The following is a 22,728-nucleotide window of genomic DNA, read 5'->3' as shown; positions in this document are numbered from 1 at the left end:
TGCCCATCGCACTTCCGCGCGCCCGTCGCACACGCGTGCCCATCACACCCGGCGCTCAACCCACCATGTTTGCGAAGGCCTTACATCCTCCTCCACCTGAAATCGTTGTCGTCCTCAACAACATACCATCATCCATGATGTTGACTCCTCCACATAAGGCAAACATCACTGCAACATATGTAGAGCCATCGTCTCCACCATGTCTCATCTCGGATGTCCATGATCATTGCCCACTCTGCTACAATCTCTCCATGCTGCTCTCCACCATGGAAGGTTGATCCTTCCAATGCAAGCTACATGTCTACTGCAACAATGTGCCAACTCCATCATGTCATCATCACCATGTGCAAAATTGCCCATGATATGTCAACAAGTGCTAACACACTACAACCATGTGCTAACACCTCATCTCATCAAGAATCCTCCACCAACTCTAGCCTTCTTGTCAAATCCAAGATGCTATTTGAGAGTGATCTAATGACCAATGACTGCTCCACAAGCTTTGCCTCAACAGTGGACAACCGCTTGTTCACCTTCTCCTTATCTTCCATTTGCATTGCTCCTACTTTACAATCAGGTCTCGTTGCACCAATGGTAGGCACACCAATGGGTACATCTTCCCTTCCATCATAAATGTAGAGCTTCTTCAAATGTGGTACAATCATAGCATCGAATTGTTTCATAAACTCCATCCCCAATACAGCTTCGTATTCATCAATCCGCACTATAGTGAAGTCCATCTTTCCGGTCCATTCACCAAGTGTAGTGTCCACTTTCTCAGCTATACCAAGAATGTCCATAGGAGGAGAATTCACTGTCTTCATTTGTGCCTTTGCCGGTACAAACTTCAGCCCAATTATTTTTGCAGTATCTTCTCCCATGAAGTTGTGAGAAGCCCCACTATCCACCATAGTGAGTACACTAGTACCTCCAACCTTCATTCGAACATACTCTAACTTGTTTCTTTCTGGGTCTCTCTTAGAGACTACTTCTGTAGTAGCAGAAGCACCAAGTATCTGCATCATCCCCACAGAAGCATCATTACTCTCATCATCAGACTGTGCAACCGTAGCTACCTTTGGTTTAGAGGGACAATTCTTCACCGTGTGTGGTCCTGCACATAACCAACACTTCAAAGGTTTCTTCATTTTCGGGCCATCATCTGATTTTGAAGCACCATCATCCTTCTTCTCTTTTGGATTTTCGGTCTTCTTCTTCTTGTCATCAGAAGTTTCATCAAAGTGATCCACCAACCTATCAACTGCAGCAAAAGCTTCTTCAAGTGTTCTAATCTTCTGTCTCCTCACCTTGTTGCGTGCCCAAGGTTTCAATCCCATAATGAAGTTGAACACCTTGTCTTTTTCTGCCATGTCATGAAGTTCCAAAGATGCACTTGAATACTCTTGCTGGTATGCTTGTAGGCTTCCTGTTTGCTTTATGTACTTGAGTTTGGTCCTTGCTTCCCATGTGTCATCCTGAGGACTGAAGTGGGTCTGCAAAGCCTTCTTCAAGTCTTTCCATGAAGTGATGTCATCAGCACTGCCATTGGCAATATGGTCCACTCTCCTTCGCCACCACATCTTAGCATCCTTTGTCAAGAACTGAGTAGCTACCTTGACTTGTGTCTCACCATCAACCAGGTTCAACCGCTCCAAGTACTGCTCCATGTCCCACAAGAAGTTGCCAAGAATTGTTGCCTTCCTTGTTCCATCATAAGACTCCAGTTCCTTGACCTTCATATGAGGCATTCCTCCAAATGAATTATGCCCCATGGCCCTCTTCACAATCATAAGCTCATTCTTTGTATCTTCAAGAGTCTTCTTCAAGTTCAAGATCTCTGCAAGACCTTGATTTCTTGATTCCTCAACCTCTTTGACTCTTTGTTCAAGTTGTGCACACCTAAGATCAGTGTACTCATTTTGTGTCTTAAGCTCATCATTCTGTGTTCGGAGTTCATCGAGTTCTTCTTTCAAAGAAATCTCCATATTTTCTATCTTTTCCAACACCTTTTCAATGAACCCAATAGTAGTATCCTTGTCATCATGACTAGACCCGGCTTGAGACCCAGCTGCCATCTCGACCAGCTTCTTCTTCCTTTGTGATCTAGTCTCGACCATTCAACAACTCCACCGAGTATCCTGCAACCTGAACCAACCCTTGTTCCACTTCGTGTGAAACGGTTTCCTTCACCTGCAAGTACCCTTATCACTGCCACGAGCAACCTTTGCTCACCAGCTCTGACCGAGCTCTGATACCAACTGTCACGCCCCTACACCTGCGGTAGTCTTCCAACCGCTTGTAGCGAGGTGCGGCACCACCGAACGCTTTCTTTTCAACAATACTAATATTCGTGGACTACGCCTACTCCAACATTAACATACTTAGTTTGTGTTTCGCAACCAAGTAAAAGCATTATCCTTTATACTTTAATGAAGCCCATACTCATTCATTATCCATATGCAATTAACTGAGAACATCAACAATTGCAAACAAGTATAAAGGGAGGGGCAACTCCCGAACAGTCTGCCCAATAATATATTATAACAGTTTCTTTAATAATACATCATCAAGTATACTTGGCAAAACTCCAAGTCTATACTTAGAATAATTACAACACAGGCTTAACTGCCTTTACAACATCAATGCCAACCTTACACGGTAGGAGGGTGCTCACCTGAGACACCTAGAACTCCCCCTTAGATTCTGCACGATTCTGCAACTATACCGCACCTTGAACACACCTTGTTCAACCTACGAATGGCCTCCGGTAAACTTGGCACATCCTTTACAAGTGGAGCGCATGAGCTATGCGCACTCCCCTTTTCTGCGCACTTGTTTTACCCCTGCTCTTGGCGTAGAAGGAGATGCGAAGTTGTTGTTGTGAAATGAGCCTTGCGTTCCCAAATATATACACAAGGTAAGGTAATAATTGTGGGTGCGTACAACCTTAAGGCCGACCCCCAACTTATGGTGATATGCCCATTGAACAACCTTGCAAGTCGGCTTGCAAGTCTTTGCTTCAACGCACATATATATCGGATCACCTCCAAGTGCTGTCGCAAAAGTTTCGTCCTTTGTCGCACTTCCGCGTGCCCGTCGCACACGCGCGCCAGTCGCACCCGGCGCTCAACCCACCATGTTTGCGAAGGCCTTACAGTAGGGATCCAACAGCTACTGATCTTCCAACCATCATCTCTATTCTTGATAAAAACTTTTTAACTATTAATTGAAAATTGATTGTTAATATATATTTATATGTCCCTTTAACTTATAATTTGATCAAAATATATTTAACTATTCTTGGGTTTCTTTTATCACTAACTAATTTTTAGATATTATAACTTTATTTATTTAAAATTATTTTATTTTTAATTTAATATTTATTAATTTAAAATTAATTAAAATTAATTTATTTCAATATATAGTTATAAATATAGGTCCTTTTAGCTTATATTTTCATTAAAATATAATTTAACTATTTATAGATTATATTTAACTAACTAATATTTATAACTTTATAACTAACCATTTTAGATTAATTTAATTAAAATTATTTTATTTTATTTTAATATATATTAATTTAAAATTAATTAAAATTAATTTATTTTTTCAATATATATTTAGAAATATATGTCTTTTTAACTTATATTTTAATTAAAAATATAATTAACTATTTATAGATTACTCTATAACTAACTAATATTTATAATAACTGTGATAACTAACAATTTTGGATTAATTTATTTTTTACTTATTCAAATTTACTTTTTCTAATATATATTTATAATTATAAAATGATCAATTTCGTATTTTAATAAGAATATTAACTTATTTAATAAAGTTTTTAACCCTTATCTAAGTCAATTAGCCGTTTCCTGGTTAATTCTAGCCGTTGTCATTATAGCCATTACTTGGTCTAGAATGTTCTGCGATCTATTTAAGATGAAAAGTGTGATCTGTTCATTCAACTTGTCGTGACGATGAACCACGCTAGTTGGTTCGAAACACGTCGACAAAGGTTTTCTTCATGTGATTTACGCCGAAATTCTACTTAATATATTCTATTTTTTGTTTTTAAATAAAAATTTTTGGGCTTAATAATTTATTTATTTTGTTTTTAAATAAAAAAGTTTAAAATTTTATTTAAAAAATTAGGGTTAATTATTTATTAATCTTATTTTAAATAAAAAATATTGTTTTTTAAAATGTTTTTTTTTTTTTTTTTAAATACAAATTTTAAATGTTTTTAATAATATATATATATATACACACACACATATATATATATATATTCTGTTTTAAATTTAAATGTTTTTTTTATTAAATAATTAATTAATTAATTTTTAATTTGAAAATACATATATTTTTTACTTTTTAATTGTTTGTTTGTTTTGTTTTGTTTTTGTTTTTTATTTTTGTTTATTTTTGTTTTGTTTTTGTTTTGTTTTTTTTTGGAGTATATTTTTGTTTTAGGTTTTTATTTTTTATTTTTTTAATCTTAATTTTAGTAGTTTTTAATTTTTTTTTTGTTTTTTTGTTAGATCTAGTTTGTTTTTAATTTTCACTTTTTTTTAGTTTTTTTTTTTTGTTAATTTTTCTATTTTTACCTACTTAATTTTATAGTTTTTTTTTTTTCTTTTCCATATATATATATATATATATATATATATATTTTTTTTTTATGGTTTACAAGATGATTTTTTTTTTTTTTTTTTTTACTATTTATTTGTTTATAATTTTTAAGTTTCTTTTTTTAGTTTTTTTTGATTCTTATCTTTTATGAGTTTTTTTTCTTTCTTTCTTGTTCTTCTTCTTTTTTTTTTTTTTTTTTTTTTTTTAGTATATATTTTAATTTATGTTTTGTTATTTTTTTTAACATTTTTTTTGTGTTTTTAATTGTTTTAATTTTTTATTTTATTTTATATTTTCATTATTTTTTTGAAATTTTAATGTTTTTCGGGGTCATGATAAAATCTTTTACGCTATTATTTCGAAATGTTGAAATTTTACCCTTGAAAAAAAGTGTTATTCTAACATCAACACTTTTCGTTTTGAGGATGTTTTTTGCGCAAAATTTACCATTGAAAAAAAAAAGTGTTATTCGAACATCAACACTTTTCGTTTTGAGGGTGTTTTTTTGACAATTTTTGCACAAAAAATTGGTTTTCACAGCCATTTTTAAAACACGTTGAAAATTTACCCTAGAAAAAAAAGGGTGTTATTCTAGCATCAACACTTTTCGTTTTTAGCACTGTTTTTGATGTTTTTACGGGGCTTTTTGGCCAGAGTTCCTGTTTTGAGTTTATAGTTCCCGTTTCAAAGTTTACATTGTTCTACATTTACGTGCTTGATGAATAGTGTGTTGCATCCTTATTTGGATAAGTTTGTTATTGTGTTCATTGATGACATATTGATATATTCTAAAAATGAGGAGGAGCATGCCGAGCATTTAGCAACAATGTTTATGTTGTTGAGAGATCATCAGTTGTATGCTAAGCTCAACAAGTGTAGTTTCTATTAAATTGAGGTACATTACTTAGGGCATGTTGTCTCTAAGGAGGGCATTGCAGTAGATCCAGAAAAGATAAGGGCCATCATGGAGTGGGTAGCTCCTAAGAATGTATATGAGGTGAGATCTTTCATGGGGTTGGCAGGCTATTATAGGACGTTCATCAGGAAATTATCACAAATTGTTTTTCTTATCACATCATTGTAGAGGAAATGTAAGAAGTTCGAATGGACAGAGGAGTGTAAGGCTAGTTTTGAGCAGCTCAAGCAGTTGTTGACACATGAACCAATGTTAAATATTACAGATTTGGACAAAGAGCTTGTAGTATGCACATATGCTTACAAGAAAGGACTTGGTGGAGTCCTTATGCAGGATAGGCAAGTGGTATGATATGAGTCACAAAAACTGAATGAGCATGAACAGAATTATCCCATGCATGATATTGAGCTGGAAGCGATCATACATGCATTGAAGATGTGGAGGCACTATCTTTTGGGTAGGAGGTTTACATTGATGAGTGATCACAGTGTTTTGCGGTATCTATTTGACTAACTGAATCTGAATGGTAGGTAGGCTCGGTGGCTGGCTACGATCAGTGAGTTCGATTTTGAGATCTGATATATCAAAGGTAAAGAGAATAGAGTGGCAGGTGCTCTTAGCAGGCGGATATAGGTAAATCACTTAGCAACTATGAGTTCCTGTGGGACATACTTACAGGATAGGATCTTGTAGGCAAGTCAGCAGGATGTCAGATATATGGAGATTATGTATAGGTTGCAATAGAGTATAGGTACATGTACAGGTGGTAGTACAGGTACATGTACACGTGACAACATAGGTAAATGTACATGTATAGGTACAGGTGCAAGTGCACAAGATGTGGACTATTTCTTTACGACATACAAGTGTTTAGATTTAGAGACAAGATATATATGCCAGATAACAGTGAGTTCAAGAAGCTTATCTTGAGGGAGTTTCATGCGAAACCATATTCAGGTCACCCAGGTTATCAGAAGACATTGACTGCAGTAAATAAGTTTTATTATTGGCCGAACCTGAAGAGGGATGTAACAAAGTTTGTGGCTAGGTGTTTTGGTTGTCAAAGTGTGAAGGAAAAGTGTAAAAATATAGGTGGACCGATACAACCGATTGTTATTCCAAAGTGGAAATGGGAGGTCGTTTCCATGGACTTTATCACAGGTTTGCCAAGGATAGTGAGACAACATGATTCCATCATGGTTGTTGTGGACAGGTTGACAAAGGTTTCACATTTCATTCCAGTGAAGTCTACATTCTTAGCTAGCGATGTAGCACATGTATTCATCATAGATGTGGTTAGATTGCATGGTGTTCCAAAGAAGATCATGTCAGAGGAGGATGAAAGTTCACTTCCAAGTTTTGGAAGGAGTTATTTGCAGGTTTGGAAACAAATTTGGCCTTCAGTATAGCTTATCATCGTAGACAGATGGATAAAAAAAGAGGGTCAATAGGATATTGGAGGACATGTTGAGGATGCATGTCATGCATCAACAACAAAAGTGGGAAGAGTATCTTCCACTATTAGACTTCGCCTACAACAATGGGTATTGGGAATCTATGAAGATGAGTCTGTTTGAGGAATTGTATGGGCGAAAGTTGCAATACTCCTGTTAGTTGGAGTGATCCAGTTAACAGGGTGTTGATTGGACCAGACATGTTGGCAGACATGGAACAGGAAATGCAGGTAATCAAGAAAAATCTAAAGGTAGCATAGGATAGGCATAAGAGCTATGCAGATCAGAACAAGTTGTTCAAGGAGATGTAGGTTGGGGAACAAGTGTACTTGTGCATCAAACCAAAGAAGATGCTCTTATAGATTGGATCATGTACCAAGCTGGAACCATGGATTTGTGGACCCTTCAACATTATTGAGAGGATTGGGCCAGTAGCCTATCGACTTGCACTGCCTCCGACAATGAAAGCCCATGATGTTTTCCATGTGTCATTTCTTAAGAAGTATGTTAGAGACGATGATCATGTGATTGACTAGTCTGTATTGCAGGTGGAACTAGATGGAGAATTCCAGCCAGAGCCTCAGTGTATATTGCGAAAAAAGGTGCTCATGCTCCAGAACTGAGTAATCAAGAAAGTTAAAGTGAAATGGAAACACTTTGGGCCTGATGAAGCTACATGGGAGATGGTGGATTAGATGTGGGCTATGTATCGTTTCTGGTTTGCCAGGTGAGGCAAAGCAGTTTTGGTATGGTGTTTTGGTATATGTTTTGGTACATGTTTTGGTACATGTTTTGGTGATGTTTGGTATATGTACATATGTATATGGATGTAAATACCACCATGAGCTATGTTATAAAGCTCCAATAAGTAGTATGGGTGTCATGTCATTATGATGTTATGTTTTTTTATGTTTTCATGCTGGTTTCTTCTCAGTAGGTTAATCATCGTAAATAGTGCATCGAGCTAAGTTATAAAGCTCCATTGGTAGTATGTTTTGCTTACAATAGTCTTGTGATTATAGGTGTTGTTGAACATCGAGGATGGTATTACCCCAAGGGGGAGGGTTTTGTAACAACGCTGGTGAAAATTCCATGTAATAAATGTTAATAAAGGAAAAATAATAGCCACGGTTGATGGGACAATTATTCCAAGCTGAATCTTGGGAAAAATCCTAGTGATAGGGGATCACTTGTGATTGTCTAATGGCTAAGGAAATTGGAAAAGGTAATGGCTAAGGATTTGGAAAGACAAAATGGAATTTTTGGCACATTTATTTATGATAATAATGGAAATTAAGAGAAAAGGGAGGTGAAAGGTCACAAGTTGCACGTGAGGAGGAAAATGAAGGAAAATAATAGAAAATGAATAAAATAGAGGCCTCATTCAGAAAAAGGCTTCTGAGGATCAGTTGGTAACCTTTTTTCAGTTCAGTTTTGGATCTCTCTCATCATTCTCTCTCGCCTCTCATACTCTTGGATACTTAGAGTTTTATTGGAGCACACTTGGAGGGTGTGGCATACTTGGATTTTTGGAGCAAGAAGGAAAATGAAGAGCAGGAAAGTGCAAGAGGACTTTGGGATCAACAACTATAGCGATATTTTCTTGCAGGTACCAAGTTGCATGTATGTTTTCCTGACTAGTTTTAGCATGCATGACACATGCATGTGGATTATTGGTCATGATCTGTCACTGGCATGGAGGATTCCCTAGACTTACCATTTCCTAGATAGCCATGGATATTGTGGGTTTTTTTCCTTGTTTTGTTTTGGTTGGTTCTCATGTTTCCTTAGCTTGGGTTGAGTTATTAGTTCCTGGAGATTTGGTTGGACAAACACTTTCGATCCCTAAAAAACTTGGGCTGGGTTATTAGTCCCGTAGCCTTGGTTGCACAAACACTATGGATCCCTTGGTGGGTTGAGTTACTAGTCTTGGAGCCTTGGTTGGACAAACTCTCTCGAGCCTAATGACAACTGTGGGTTGAGTTACTTGTCCCAGAGCCTTGGTTGGAAAAAACACTTTGGAGCCTTGGATGGTTGGGATAGATACCAATTTGATGATGGTTTTGTGATGTCTGACCGTGAGGTGGAATCACTATTTGATGGGTTTAGGTGGTTGGCCTCTGGAAGCCATGGATGGTTTTGGATTGATGTGTTCTATGAGATCCCATATTCATGCTTGAAATATGGCATGGGGGTGAATGGATGAAGAGAGTTTTAGCTCAACCATTCTACGGTCGGGTGGAACGTGGAAGTCCCATTCTGAGTTTGGATTTTGCATTGTCAATATGAGTTTATTTCTCCTTGTATATCTATGAGTATTATATTGGTTTATATGTGTTTTACATGGTTGTGATTTCATTGGTATTTCTGTTGCTATTATGCTAGTTATATATATGTTTTATGATAATAGCTATGTATGGCTCTCATCATGTTTCTACTGATAAATGAATGAACAATGTATCTATAACCTAATGGATGAAATGGAAGTTGATGTGTTGAGGCATAAATGTTTGTTATTGATTCTCAGCTAAGTGTGAGCCCCCTATGCTCAGATATGTTATTTACACCTGTAGATTACATATTCGTGATATGTTTGGTGAAATACTTGTCATGGCTAGTATGGGCCTAGTCAAGGTCTTATTAAAGTAATTTCTTTTGCATTGTCATTTCCATGTTATCTTACAGTTTTAAAGATGTCATTCTATTCTGGGTAGTGACCTGGGCTTTGGGATCAAATCCCTGGGACAATGGCACAACACTGTGCAAAAAAGTCCCTAGACGCTTGCTTGCAGGCTTGTGAGAGCATCCATAGGTCCTTGGATGCTGGCATGCCCATATCATGAGAGCGTCCAGAGGTCAAGTGGTCCAAAATCTTAGTGGGACTGAGGGGCTAGTTGGTAGAAAGGTTGGATTAGCTCCTAAGGGTCCTGATGCTGATGTTGAATGTTTGTATGGTGTGTTTCCAACGGTTGCACTTCCTTAATGTGACCTAGGAGGTCGAATCATATAATAGTGGCCTCTCGTTGCATGTTTACCCCGACTAGCCAGTTGCTTGGGTAGATGTGGGAGGAGGGTGTTACACATAAATTTTTTTATTGACTTATTAAAGAATGGGTTTCATGCTTGGGTCATTGGTTAATAGGTCAAAGCCTCCATTGTAGGATTCTAGGATTATATTTTGAGTCATTATTATTATTATATTATATACCCTTCTTGGGATCTTTGTGTCAAGAAAGAAAAATTACTTTTAATTAAATTATCCTTTCAACCAAGTCAACTTCCTAATTTTTAAATTCGGCCTCAATCAAGCGGTTAAGTCTGCCTCATATGAGAGAATTGAACCACTATTTATGGAGGAGCCATTCGACCTATTATGCACCTCATCTCATATGACATATTTTGATCTGTAGCTTAAAGGAAAAGAAGTAAAAATCACATGAGAAAAAGATTCAATCATCCAAGAAGAAGACTATACAATTTACATTTTATCTATTAAATGATGTGAACAAAGGAAGTAGAAGTCTAAAGTTGTTGAAGAGAAAGAAAATGCGAGCTGCATATTGTAAGGGATTTTTCATCATAAAGATGATTAAAGAAGGGTCAAGGATTTCTAGAATAGAACCATGAATTTGTATGGAATAAATCCATTTAGTTGTAGGAAATAAATCCACGAAGTTGCAGCATATAAGAACACGAAGTTTAAGAGAAAAGGACCATGAAGTTGCAGGACCAAGAAGATAGTGTGAGCTCCAGAAATTACATAGCAGATTGATATCCTTGTTGAGGAGTAGAGATGTATTGAAGTTTGACTTGATAAGTTATCTTGGTGGAGAGATGGAGGTCACTTGTTTTGGTCATAGGTCCTAGTTGTCTCAATTTGATTATAAAACTACTAGTGGAAAAGTTTAACTGAGTTTTCCCCTTCTTAGGGGTTTTCCCTGGATAAGTGCCTACATTTGGTGTCCATTTGTCTTTAATGATCTTCATGTTTTAATAGTTGTTTGATGAACAAGAACATAATTATAACAAGAATAAAATAAGTTAATACGAATGTTACAAGCAACTATCAAAGTTTCAGAGAAATCAATTTAAATAAACCCTAACTAAGTTGCCCAAGATTTCTCAACATGATAAACAACAGGAAATATATGTAGAAACTCCTCTTCGCAAGGAAAATGGTTTGAAGAGGAATTGCTCCAAAATTTATGAATATTGATATTGAAGACTCATAATCTAGTAAGAAAGCCAAAATTCAAGGAGGAGAAACTAAAGAAAATCCTCTTTCTCAGTTGATTGAAAAGCCCTCAAATGAAATAGGGTTCCAAATACAACTGGGAGATACAAAATGTTCGCCTTCATCCCTAATTCCTACTAATGAGGAGACTTCTTATTCCATTAATTATTTATAGAAGGACTTTAAAAAAATTGATGAGAGATATGTTAAAGTAATGTTGCAACATAGTTGGAGGCCCAATCAATATCAAATCACCAAACCAGACTCTTGTCATCTATGGAACTTGAGGGGAATTAATTAAAATTATCTCTTACCCACCCAACTACTCAATCTATTTCATCAAGCATAAATTTCAAGACAATAAATTTATCTGTGAATGCTAAAGATATTCCTCTACCTAACAAGATCAATTTGCATAGAAAAACAAGTGAATTCCTATATAATGATCTTGGCAAGACTTCTCTGGCACCTAGTAAAGTAGAAACACTCTTGGAAAAAGTAATATATTAGCTTAAAAGAAAGAAGGAAAATTCTGGAGTCTTGCAAACTCAACATGAGGAGTTTAAAAAGTCAATCATCAAACTAGGAGTGAATCCTGAAGGTAGAGTAGCAATTCAAGCTTTGCTACAAAATAAAGAGTCAGAAGTCCAATTATTGAGAAAGAAGCCGAAGATGCTTGCTGCAGAGCATGTGCAAACAACTAAATTGGCCTAGGTGGAGAGGGAAATATAATTTTTGACAAAGGAGTTGTTTGATAGAAATTAAGAGCTTGCATTCCTCAAGCAACAATTTACAGAGTTGCAATATAAAATGGGCAAACATGTGTGTACTGTGGTGGTGTCAACTGACTCAGATGATTCTATAGAAAAATGAACCAGAGTAATGACTGAATTAAAAATACCAGAAGATGAACTGAAAAAGTTGCAAAAGGACTTGGATGATACTAAAGGACAATTAAGCATAAAAGAGAGACAACTCAATATAGAAAAAGAGAATAGAAGTCAATGAATACTAGATGTTAGGAAACATATGCATAAATAAAAGAGTTGAAGGACAGATTCAAAGGGAATATGTATTTAATTCAGGCAAGGCAAATCATTTGGGATGACATAATTAAATAGATTCGAGCCATTTGGGACCACATAAATGTTATTGCAGAGGAGAAGGCTATGATAAAATTTTCTTAAATTACTATTACTACAAACAAAAACAAATCATAAGAGAGCACACAAATGGCAAAAAAGATTATTGATTATTTAAATGCTAAATATTCCCAAGAGTTGAGAGTTTTAGATATTATAGATAGTGAAAATGCAGTAATGGAAATGAGTAAAATGGTGCAAATGAATATGTATAGGAAACAAGCAAAGAATATATTGGAAGAATTCAAATAATCAATTGCACTTTTCAATTCTAATTTTGATCAAAGAGTTAGGGCATGCCTGCCAACCTGCTCAGACCAATAGGGCAGTCTTCTTTCATTGGAGAAATATCAATCACTTTTAGTAGAGGCAAAAAATTAAAGTAAACTCATCACATGAGAAAAATGCAACTTTGAAGGGCTCAACCATAGTGAATTATTTACAAAGAGATTTTCAACTACTTTGGCAGATCAAGACTTCGTTTATAAAAAATCTAGATTCTGATAAGATGAATAATATGAAGATGGATTATAACAAAATGGTCCAATATCCTATTCCTCATCTAGAACTCTGGAAAAGGTGCCAAAATCTTGTGGTTTCATTAAACATCCAAGTTGTAGAAACTGGGGCTACATTAAGAGAAGGAGCTACATCAAAGGAGAAAGAGTCTGAAAATTCTAAATGAATTTAAGTTTTAATAAAATGAAAAGATATAATTTTTGTAATTTTGTCATATTTTTTAGTGTTTTTAAAGAACTCAAATAGTTAAGAAGTAGTTAATACAATTTACAATTACTCATAATTGTCTTTGGATGTAACTTTCCTTTAAAAAAAGATAGAGGGGCTAGTGTAGGGGTTCCAAAATTTCTCTTGGAGACATTGCATTTTCTATGTAATGTGCATAAGTTTTATTGGAAGATTAATAAAGGTTTTCAAGTGATTCAACATATTTGCTGGTAATAGTATGTGTTCTCTTTCTCTATAACCCGTTTATTGTGTTACTCTTCTATTGGAGTTTGTGTTAAGAAGCATCTCGTGTCTATTTTTATAAACAAATTTATCAAGAAAGGATACCTATTTATCTTTATACATAGATACCTTAATCAAGCACTCCACAAATGCATCATTTGAACTCCTATCATTCCATATTTTATGCTAAAATTCTATGCACTGGATTCTTCACTGCCATATACATTGAGTCTTTATTCTTAAAATTTCTCCTTCTGTAGTATAAATTCAAAATAAATTAGTCATAATATTCTTTGAGGATTTAGGGAAAATAATCTAGGATAAGAATAACACTAAAGGACATACTTTGTGGAAATCCCGATGGGGTATGTGCCTTGTGGAGGTAGTGTCATATCACACGTAAATCCTCCAAACGATATCGCAACGCTAGTTGATTATAATGTTGATGATTATAATTGTCTTATAAATCTGACTCTTCTTATGAGAACTTTTCAAAGGGAGTATTTCCCTTGTACCAGTTGGAAAAGCACGAATACCTCCCTAGTTAAGAGGGAATGTTGAAGATTGTAACTAGTTTCGGTCTTCATAATTGTCATTTTACTCATGTAATGATGTAAATCTTATTTGGAGAAAGAAAATGATGTAGATGATTAAAAGGAAAATTATATTTGGGGCATGGGTTTCATGCTCAAGTCATTTTGTCATTAGGCCAAACATCCATTGAATGTTCCTATGGTTTGTTATGAGTCAAGAGTCATCATCACTTTGTAAAAGAGCCTTGTGGGCACTTGTATCAAGAAAATATAATTTATTTTGTATTTGGTAGTGTCTAGAGGGATCCAAAGAACAATTCGGAAAACTAGGTAAAGTTGGCCTAGAGTAGGCTTAAAGAGTCACTTGGAAGGTTATATAAAGGATGAAATTCAACCTACTTAGACCTATATCAAGCATCAATTTTGGGTTCAATTTACAATTAAGAAGTGCGAAAAATCATAGAAAAGAAGGAGAAGGCCAACGAAGGAATGAAGAAACGTGAGAAGAAATCAAAGGTTTGAAATTTGTCCCTTGTTAACCACACGTGCGACTTCCATAGGGTTTTTAGATTTTGAAATTACAAAGAGAGTTGTAGACTGGTTGGGTAAGGAAAAAAGGCTCGAAGATGTTGCTTCGCTATCATTGGAAGAACCTTGTCTTATTTTACAAAAGAAAGGGTGGTTGGATGACTTGGTTTTTGGTGGGAGCCTTGGTCTAGGGTTTGGTCTTGGAAGTCTCCTTTGAAACTAATTCTATAAGAAGAGAATTTCTTTTGGGTTTTCCCATTGGAGGGGTTTTTCCTGGGCTTGGAGCCTATATCTTATGTGCATGTGATATTCATTTTTTTTCTTTTGGCATTGATTTGATGATAAGAATATAAGCATAAACAAAAGAAGAATAACATAATGTCACAAATAATGCCAAAGAAAGGAAAGGTGAATTAATATGTTTCCCTAATGAATTTTCCAACAAATCCAGAGCCTCCTTTATATTTATCCAGTGATCCCTTGATGTGGGTATAAATCTATTTGTTATACTTATTTATTTACATTTTTTTCATATTTAAATCTTAGCTATGTAATAGAGTATATGGAATAAGGGAATAACTTTAAGAAAGTGCAATGACAAAGTGAATAAATGGAAGTATTTTCAATATTTGGTAATAAAAAAAATGCCTAATAACAATAATGAAAAATTGAATGCTAAATTTAGTGCTACCATTTTGAGCTATTTGCTCCCGATAGTTGTTCCACTTCAACATCCAAATTGGTACTAGTTGTCCTACACATATTAATGAGACCAATGAAGCAAAATTAGATTAGATTTGACCAAATATTAAATTTAATTGCATGAAGAATAATAATTAAAAAGACTTGAGTGCATGAATACCTGAATGATATCCTCTTGGTTTTGAGAATAAATTATTGGAGTAGTTTAATCTTGGAGCAAACCTCCCTCCACTCGATGAGGTAGCAACGAAGTCAAAATTGACCTTGTTGTTGCTATGTTGGATCGAGGGTGTTTTTCTCCAAGATTATCCAAATCCTAATTTATTCTCTACTAGACAAGGCCAACCACATGAATATGGAAGCTCTCATGGCCCCTCACCCCCCCCACATCAGTCTCAATTCCCCAGTACTCAATCTATATACTAGGAAATAGTTTAAAGTAAGACATTAAGATACATAAAAAAATAAATAGCAAAAATTCATTCATTCATTTGTATATCCACAAAATATTTCATCTCAATAAATTTTATCATGAAAAATATGTTTACATAATACGAAACAAGGTTGTGTACATAAATAAACATATAAAAATTATTCATTAACATATAACATCCATTCATTAATCATAGACACAAAATACTTCATCTCAATAACTTTTATCATAAAAAATATGTTTTCATAATATGGTACGCGATGTTTATAATGATATAACTAGTACAACCATTTATTTATTTTTTCTTTATTTTTGATGGCTTGGTCGTGTACTCATGATGTTGTCGAGGCTGTTGCAAGAGGGGTGGATCATCAATTGTAACAAGAAAGACATGTTAAATTGATATTTTTTGTTATTATTATTACTAGTATTTCATTAATAAAAATAGAATTAGAGTTTTATTTACCTCATCCACTAGTCGACACTGTTGGAATGGCTACCTTGTGCTCCTCTTTTGGTACAAGATCCTCATGTATGACACTCGCTACCATTGAAAACTAGCTTGTGGTGTCTGCATTTTGAGATGTGACCTCTGCCAAAAAATCCTATATAAGAAAGAAAATGTTTTTTTGATTAGATAATGTAAAAGTAAAAAAAAAAACATTCATAATTGAGCTTATGAGATAAAAAAATCACTTTAAAATATGGTTATTACCTGATATATCTGAAGATGTTAGTTGAACATGTTGATCCTATTTTTAATCTCATGACTTTTATTTCTAATGAAAATCAAATGAACAAGTTGTTTGTTTGTTGTAACCACAAGCTTCTTGATTGAATGATTGGGTTTGGAGAAATGAAAAACTCACCATCATCAAAATTGTTATGCCAAATTTATGATTACGGACAAAAGTAATTTCCCTAGACCTAGTGGACTGGTCTAGAACAATAGAAGGCAAATAATATAGAGTTTTCCTTATAGAAAATGAAGAATGGGAAAGAAGCCTAATTTGAATCTGTCGCAAGATTTACTTTACTCCTTGCTTGTAAGATCCAATCGTAGCTCTGATTTCTATAATTAGAACCTACACATGCAACTAAAACAAGCCAAGTATCCACAACAGCTACATAGCATCATTCAATTACTCTATTCAATGAATCAACAAGGCATTGAAATAAATGAATGCAAATGTAACACAACATATATAGTAAAACAAGACACTCTTTGTATTAATAAAAATAGGAGAGACTTTACAACCAAGAATAGTATTTGATCTTGTAGACTTCTCCCCAAGTTGACTTGTCCTTCCTTGTCACAAAGCACACCTCAATATCACCCTAATGCATTAATATGATGACTCCTTTAGATTCAAGGAAGCTACATGAGGGCATAATCAGTCTCCAAAAGCTAACCCTAATGTTATGGATGGTAGTTTAGGATTTAACATAATGAGCTTGAGATCCACTTATGATGGGAGGATGAACTCAATGGATAAGAGGTTAAGTCTCCAAGGTAGGATCAAATAGGAATTGAACTTCTTATCCTAGGTAAATAGTTAAAACAACCCCTGGAAGCTCATGGAAGAGGAAGATTCATAAATATTTATACTTTTCCCAAATTTATAGAATCAGTGCACCCCCATCAAGGAGAAACTAGTGCTAACTAGTGCTAGTGCAGAAGGGAGAAACCAATGCTAAACACATGTGGCTAAAGGGGTAGGGTGTTGGGGATAAAAAAATTGATTTTGAGCATTTAATCCTAGAAACTCAAACTTTTTGGAAAGGTCATGCTTAGGGATTTATGTAGGGATGATGACAACATGTTCACAAATGTGAATTGATCCAGTTTGTAGGCCTATGGACCAGATGTGACAAAATGGCCTATTATAGATTGCCCCTAAAGCGCAAAGTAAAAAATGATAGCTAATGACTATAGTGATTTACCTTGTGACAAATTCTAGATCAAGAACAACTGGTTGAGACCATCATATGTTACAATACTTTTTCTTCATGATATATTTTTCGAGGGAGGCATACCCGTGCTCAAAACATAAGCTAAAATTACATGTACAATTATCAAGAAGTATCATCCACTAATGACAAAGTGTGGACCCATGATTGGATCACTATCTGTATGATCATAGCCATCATACTTTGTAATATTGTATTAATCCTAAAAGTGCAGTCCGGATGGATGGAACTAGATTCGAGGTCTTCTATCTCGTTCACTTGATCATCTAATGGACTAGTCTAACCAAGCGAATGAATGCGCTGAAGTCAAACATGGTAGACACCATCTGATTATTGACCAATGATGTAATATGTTAACAACCATGAGAGAAACCACTAATGATGTTAATGGTTTTGAAGGTACTATAGTACAATCCATATGGTGTGAATAAATGAGCTAAGTCAAACACCACACAGAGTCTTTTGATTGAAGGCCAATGATGAAGACTTGTCACTGAGAGTGAGGAAACTTGCCATTGACGTATGCAAGCCCCAAGGTACTGAAGGGAGTTTCTAAGTCAACTTCCTAGATAATGAGCTGATGCTGACAGGAAGTGACCCATCAATGTACCCCCCATCAATGACATGAAATGAGTATCAAGATTTTGGAGACAAAATGATGTTGATGTGAAAATGGTTCAAGAATGACAGACATGAACGAAGGCTTAGGAGTATCATAGCAGATATTAACTGAATAAATTCTCTTAAACATATTGGAAACAACGAATAGAGTTAGAAGCATTAACCCAAAACCAAATGTGGAGGCTTTGATATGGTGTGATTAAACTAAAAGAAAAAAATATTCCCCAACCCAACAACCATAAAGATGAAGTGGAACAGTGTCATGTTCAAGAGCGACTCACTGCCATTAACAGGTAGAGTACCTTGTTTTCCCAATTTTCTCAACCATTTCTGGTCAATACCTCTTTATTTTTTAACAAGCTTGAGGAGGATAACATGTGTTTGATCTGTAAGTTCATCCTTTAGATGACTCCCTCTGAGTATGTTTAACAAACCCTGAGACGGATTCATTCGGTCCTGACATGTTCAACGAGTCCATCGATGTTTGATGATTTTATGAGTCTAGCGAAGGTCTAGCTAGACTATTTTTTCATGTTTAGAGAGTTTTAAAAAGAGGCAAAAAAGAAAAATCCAAAGGTTCCTTTTTGTAAATAGTCTCTTGAGTTTGAAAAGGAAAAAAACGATACTCAGGAGAACCTCTTAGCCATGTTTGACTGAGGTATTACTTTTTCGTAAATAGTCTATCTCAGTCTAGAAAAGGGTTAAACGTATACTTAGTAGACGTATTTTCATTTACTTTAACGAGTTCCAAAATATAAGTGATCAACAATCCTTTCATGTTTAGGGAGTCTGAAAAGAACTGAAAGAGAACTCCTGGAGGAACGAGTGGTATAAAGGGTAGCAACTAGTTTCAGTCATGGTGGAATTTCTCAAAACACATAGAGGTCAATAGGATGGCTAATGAGACCACTCATCCCAATGATTCCTCAAGAAAGGGTAAGACAACCAAGTGAAAGTGTATGATCGACTAAGAAAATGGTGATGATGGAATGAAAAAAGAAAGGTTCATTTGGAAAAAACAAGGTGATCAAAAATGGCAATCACATGGATAAAATGAGAATGGTGTCATTTTTACACAAGATTGAAACATGAGAAACTATGCTGGAAATTGGTTTCATTTTTACACAAGCTTGAAATGAAGAAAATCTATGCTTGAAATAAGTTTTCATTCCCCCAACACAATGCCTCAATTCTAGGCACATGCCCCCCAAGCTTCATTTCATTCACCTAAGTAGACTATTGGTTACTAACAGGTGGATGGAATGAATGTTCATTTACGAGATCAAGTGAAAGTCTCGAATGGGAATTTATGAGATCTAATCAAAGAATCAAATTGAAGGGGATTTTGTTTCATTTTTTAACCAGCTTAACACAAGAAAAGAACTATGCTCATGGAGCATTATTCCATTTTTTAATGAGCTTGACACAAGAAAAGGAACTCTACTTCGGGACCTTAATCATGGCCCATAAGAGGCCATGGATTCCAAGAGATTCTCATCATCTGGGAGAATAATGTTTTGAAAGGGATACATATCAAAGGATCCAAGGGAAATATTAGGCGCCAGTGCTCCCACTACATGATGCACTACATCACCTACTAGATCATTAGTAGATGCGGGCATGGAACATGTTGCCACATAATTAATATGTGGTGGGGAAGATACCACTTACATATAAGGACCATTTAGTGAATCTGGTTGATTGAGAGTCAAATTAGGACCAAGGAACTAAAGTTGGTCAATGGTCACGATTCTTTCTTCATGCAGGAAACACATCACGTGAAATAATGAAGAGAAAAGAGATCCCATGTCATAAACATAGTCATGCCCAATGAGTAAATTAAAATACAAAGGGCCTTGGACTACCATCACATTTATATAGATAGTATTTTGTCCCAAAGTAATAGGAAATTGGGGAAGGATCCCTGACAATTGATTGGTTCCTCTATTAAAGGCCAACAAATTCCGAGTACAGGCATAATCTACGGAGAACCAAAATCCTACCAAGAAATCGAGGACATAATACTAATAGATGCACATTCATCAATTATTTTTCTAGGTAAGAGAATATTATAATCCTATACTATGATCTTTAAGGGTATATAAGGAGGAAGATGATATCCTACCAGTTGACTCCAATTTAAGGGAAGTGACCAGACTACTTGGAGGGGTGTCGTGGGAATGGGAGAAATACCACCTTGTGTTGTGGGAATGGGAGGATTATCCCCTTATTCCATTGGAATAGGAGGATTTCCCCCCAATTCATTGGAATCTGAAGAAACGAGAACCTAAGCGGTATGAGAGTCACTCTCTACAGGAAAAGTACAATCAATGGAAGTTTGAATTGAGTAAACCGTTTTCTCAACCAATGGTTGGTCAAGAATAGGCTCATGGGATTCACATTCAGAGAGAGTGAGATTGACTAGAGACGGATTCTGATCAATCACTTCATCAACTAGTGGAGGATTAGGGGAAATCTTCTGGTAGCCAGTTGGAAGTTGCAGTTGATAAGATGTAAGGTTTTCCAACACTTTTGAGGCTTCATCCATATAATGAAAAATGTGAAAATGATGATTCCCTTCACACAACCTACAGGGGAACTTAACTTTATCCTTATTTCTATGAACCTTATGATCACTAGTTGATGGTTTGTCACCAACATGTTCTTCAGAAGTTGGCGACAAAGGTTGATGTGAGCCTATGGATGACACTTCTAATACCTTGGCAATACTAGGACAATCTCTAAGAAGGTTGTCACCCTTACATAACTTGCAAGGGACTTTAACTTTGCAGGGATGATTGGAAGGTTTCTCCATGCTAGTTGCATGCGTAGAAATGATTTCTCCCCCCCTTGCTTATTTTGCTTCTTATTCTTCATCATTTTCTTCTTATTCTTAGCTTCTTCATCCATAACAAATTGAAAACAATTCTTCTTCTTCTTCTTCTATGAAACCAAAGATTCTAGGTTCAATCCATAGTGGAGTCACCAATTTGTTATGTGGAATTTACGATTGCAGACAAAATTTATATCCCTAGACCTAATGGACTAGTTTAGAACAACAAAAGGCAAATAATATAGAGTTTTACTTAGATAAATTGAATAATGGGAAAGAATCCTACTTGGAATCCATCACAAGCTTTACTTTCCTCCTTGCTTGTAAGCTCCAATCGTAGCTCCGATTGCTATAATTAGAACCTGCACATGCAACTAAAACAAGCCAAGGATCCACAACATCTACATAGAATAATTCAATTACTTTATTCAATGAATCAACAAGGCATTGAAATACATGAATGAAAATGTAACACAACACATATAAGAAAATAAGATACTCTTTGTATTAATATAAAGAGGAGAGAGTTTACAATCAACAATAGTGATTGATCTTATTGAGTTCTCCCCAAGTTGACTTGTCCTTCCTTGTCAGAAAGGATACCTCAATATCACCTTAATGCATGAAGATGATGACTCCTTTAGATTCAAGGCAGTAGCATGAGGGAATAATCAGTCTCCAAAAGCCAACTATGATGTTATGGTACATTTATAGGAGAGGGATGGTAGTTTAGGATTTACCATAATGAGCTTGATATCCACTTATTATGGGAGGATGAACTCAAGGGATAAGAGATGAAGTATCCAAGGTAGGATCAGATAGGACTCGAGCTTCTTATCCAAGGTGAATGGTTAAAACAACCCCTGGAATCTTCTGGAAGAGGAAGATTCATAAATATTCTTAATTTTCCTGATTTTCTATAATTAGCGCACCGTCGACAAGGAGAAACTAGTGCTGAGTAGTGCTGGTATAGAAGGGAGAAACCAACACTGAACACATGTGGCTAAAGGGGTAGGGTTCACTTGGGATAAAGACATTGATTTTGAGTAGTTAATCCCATAAACTCGTACTTTTTGGAAAGTTCATGCTTATGGCTTTATGTAGGGATTATGACAACATATTCATAGATGCTGATTGATCTGGTTTGTAGACCTATTGACCAGATGTGAAAAAATGGCCTATAACAAAACCAATCAAGATCACTGTCGTCATGTCCCAAAGACTACATATTTCAACAAAAGAAAAGTTTTTTCGATTATCTAAACAAATAATCAATCTCACATTAAGTTATTTATATTATTTAAACAGATAATCTCCTATCTTCTTTTCAAACCTTACCAATATTTTTGAAATATATCTCTAGAGAAAGAAACCATTTTATTTTCTGTCGTAAACATTCACAAAAGTAATGAAATAAAGAAAAAATTTCTTTTCCTTTCATAATTTTTTTGGAAGTAGTGAAATAAATAGATTGCAATAATCTATCTTTCATATAGTATAGATAGAAAATTAATAAGTAAAGAGGATATAGAGATGAAGCATTGTTGATAACTATCAAAAATATTCTACGAAACAATGGCCATTAAACCTCACTTTATAGAACTTTGATCCTCCTAAAGGGGGCACCTATCCTATGCAATGTGTCTGCCTTGACTTATGATGAAGTGAAGTTAAGGAGAAATCTTCTTATGGTTGACAATACACTTGCAATCAAGGTGGAAAAGAATCCCATATTATGTGAGAAAACTAAGCACATCAAG

Source organism: Pinus tabuliformis, chromosome 7 (genome assembly GCF_031772625.1).
Source record: "Pinus tabuliformis cultivar Carrire ecotype Pingquan chromosome 7, CPIR1, whole genome shotgun sequence".
Taxonomy (NCBI): Eukaryota; Viridiplantae; Streptophyta; class Pinopsida; order Pinales; family Pinaceae; genus Pinus; species Pinus tabuliformis.
This window is presented reverse-complemented; position numbering follows the sequence as displayed.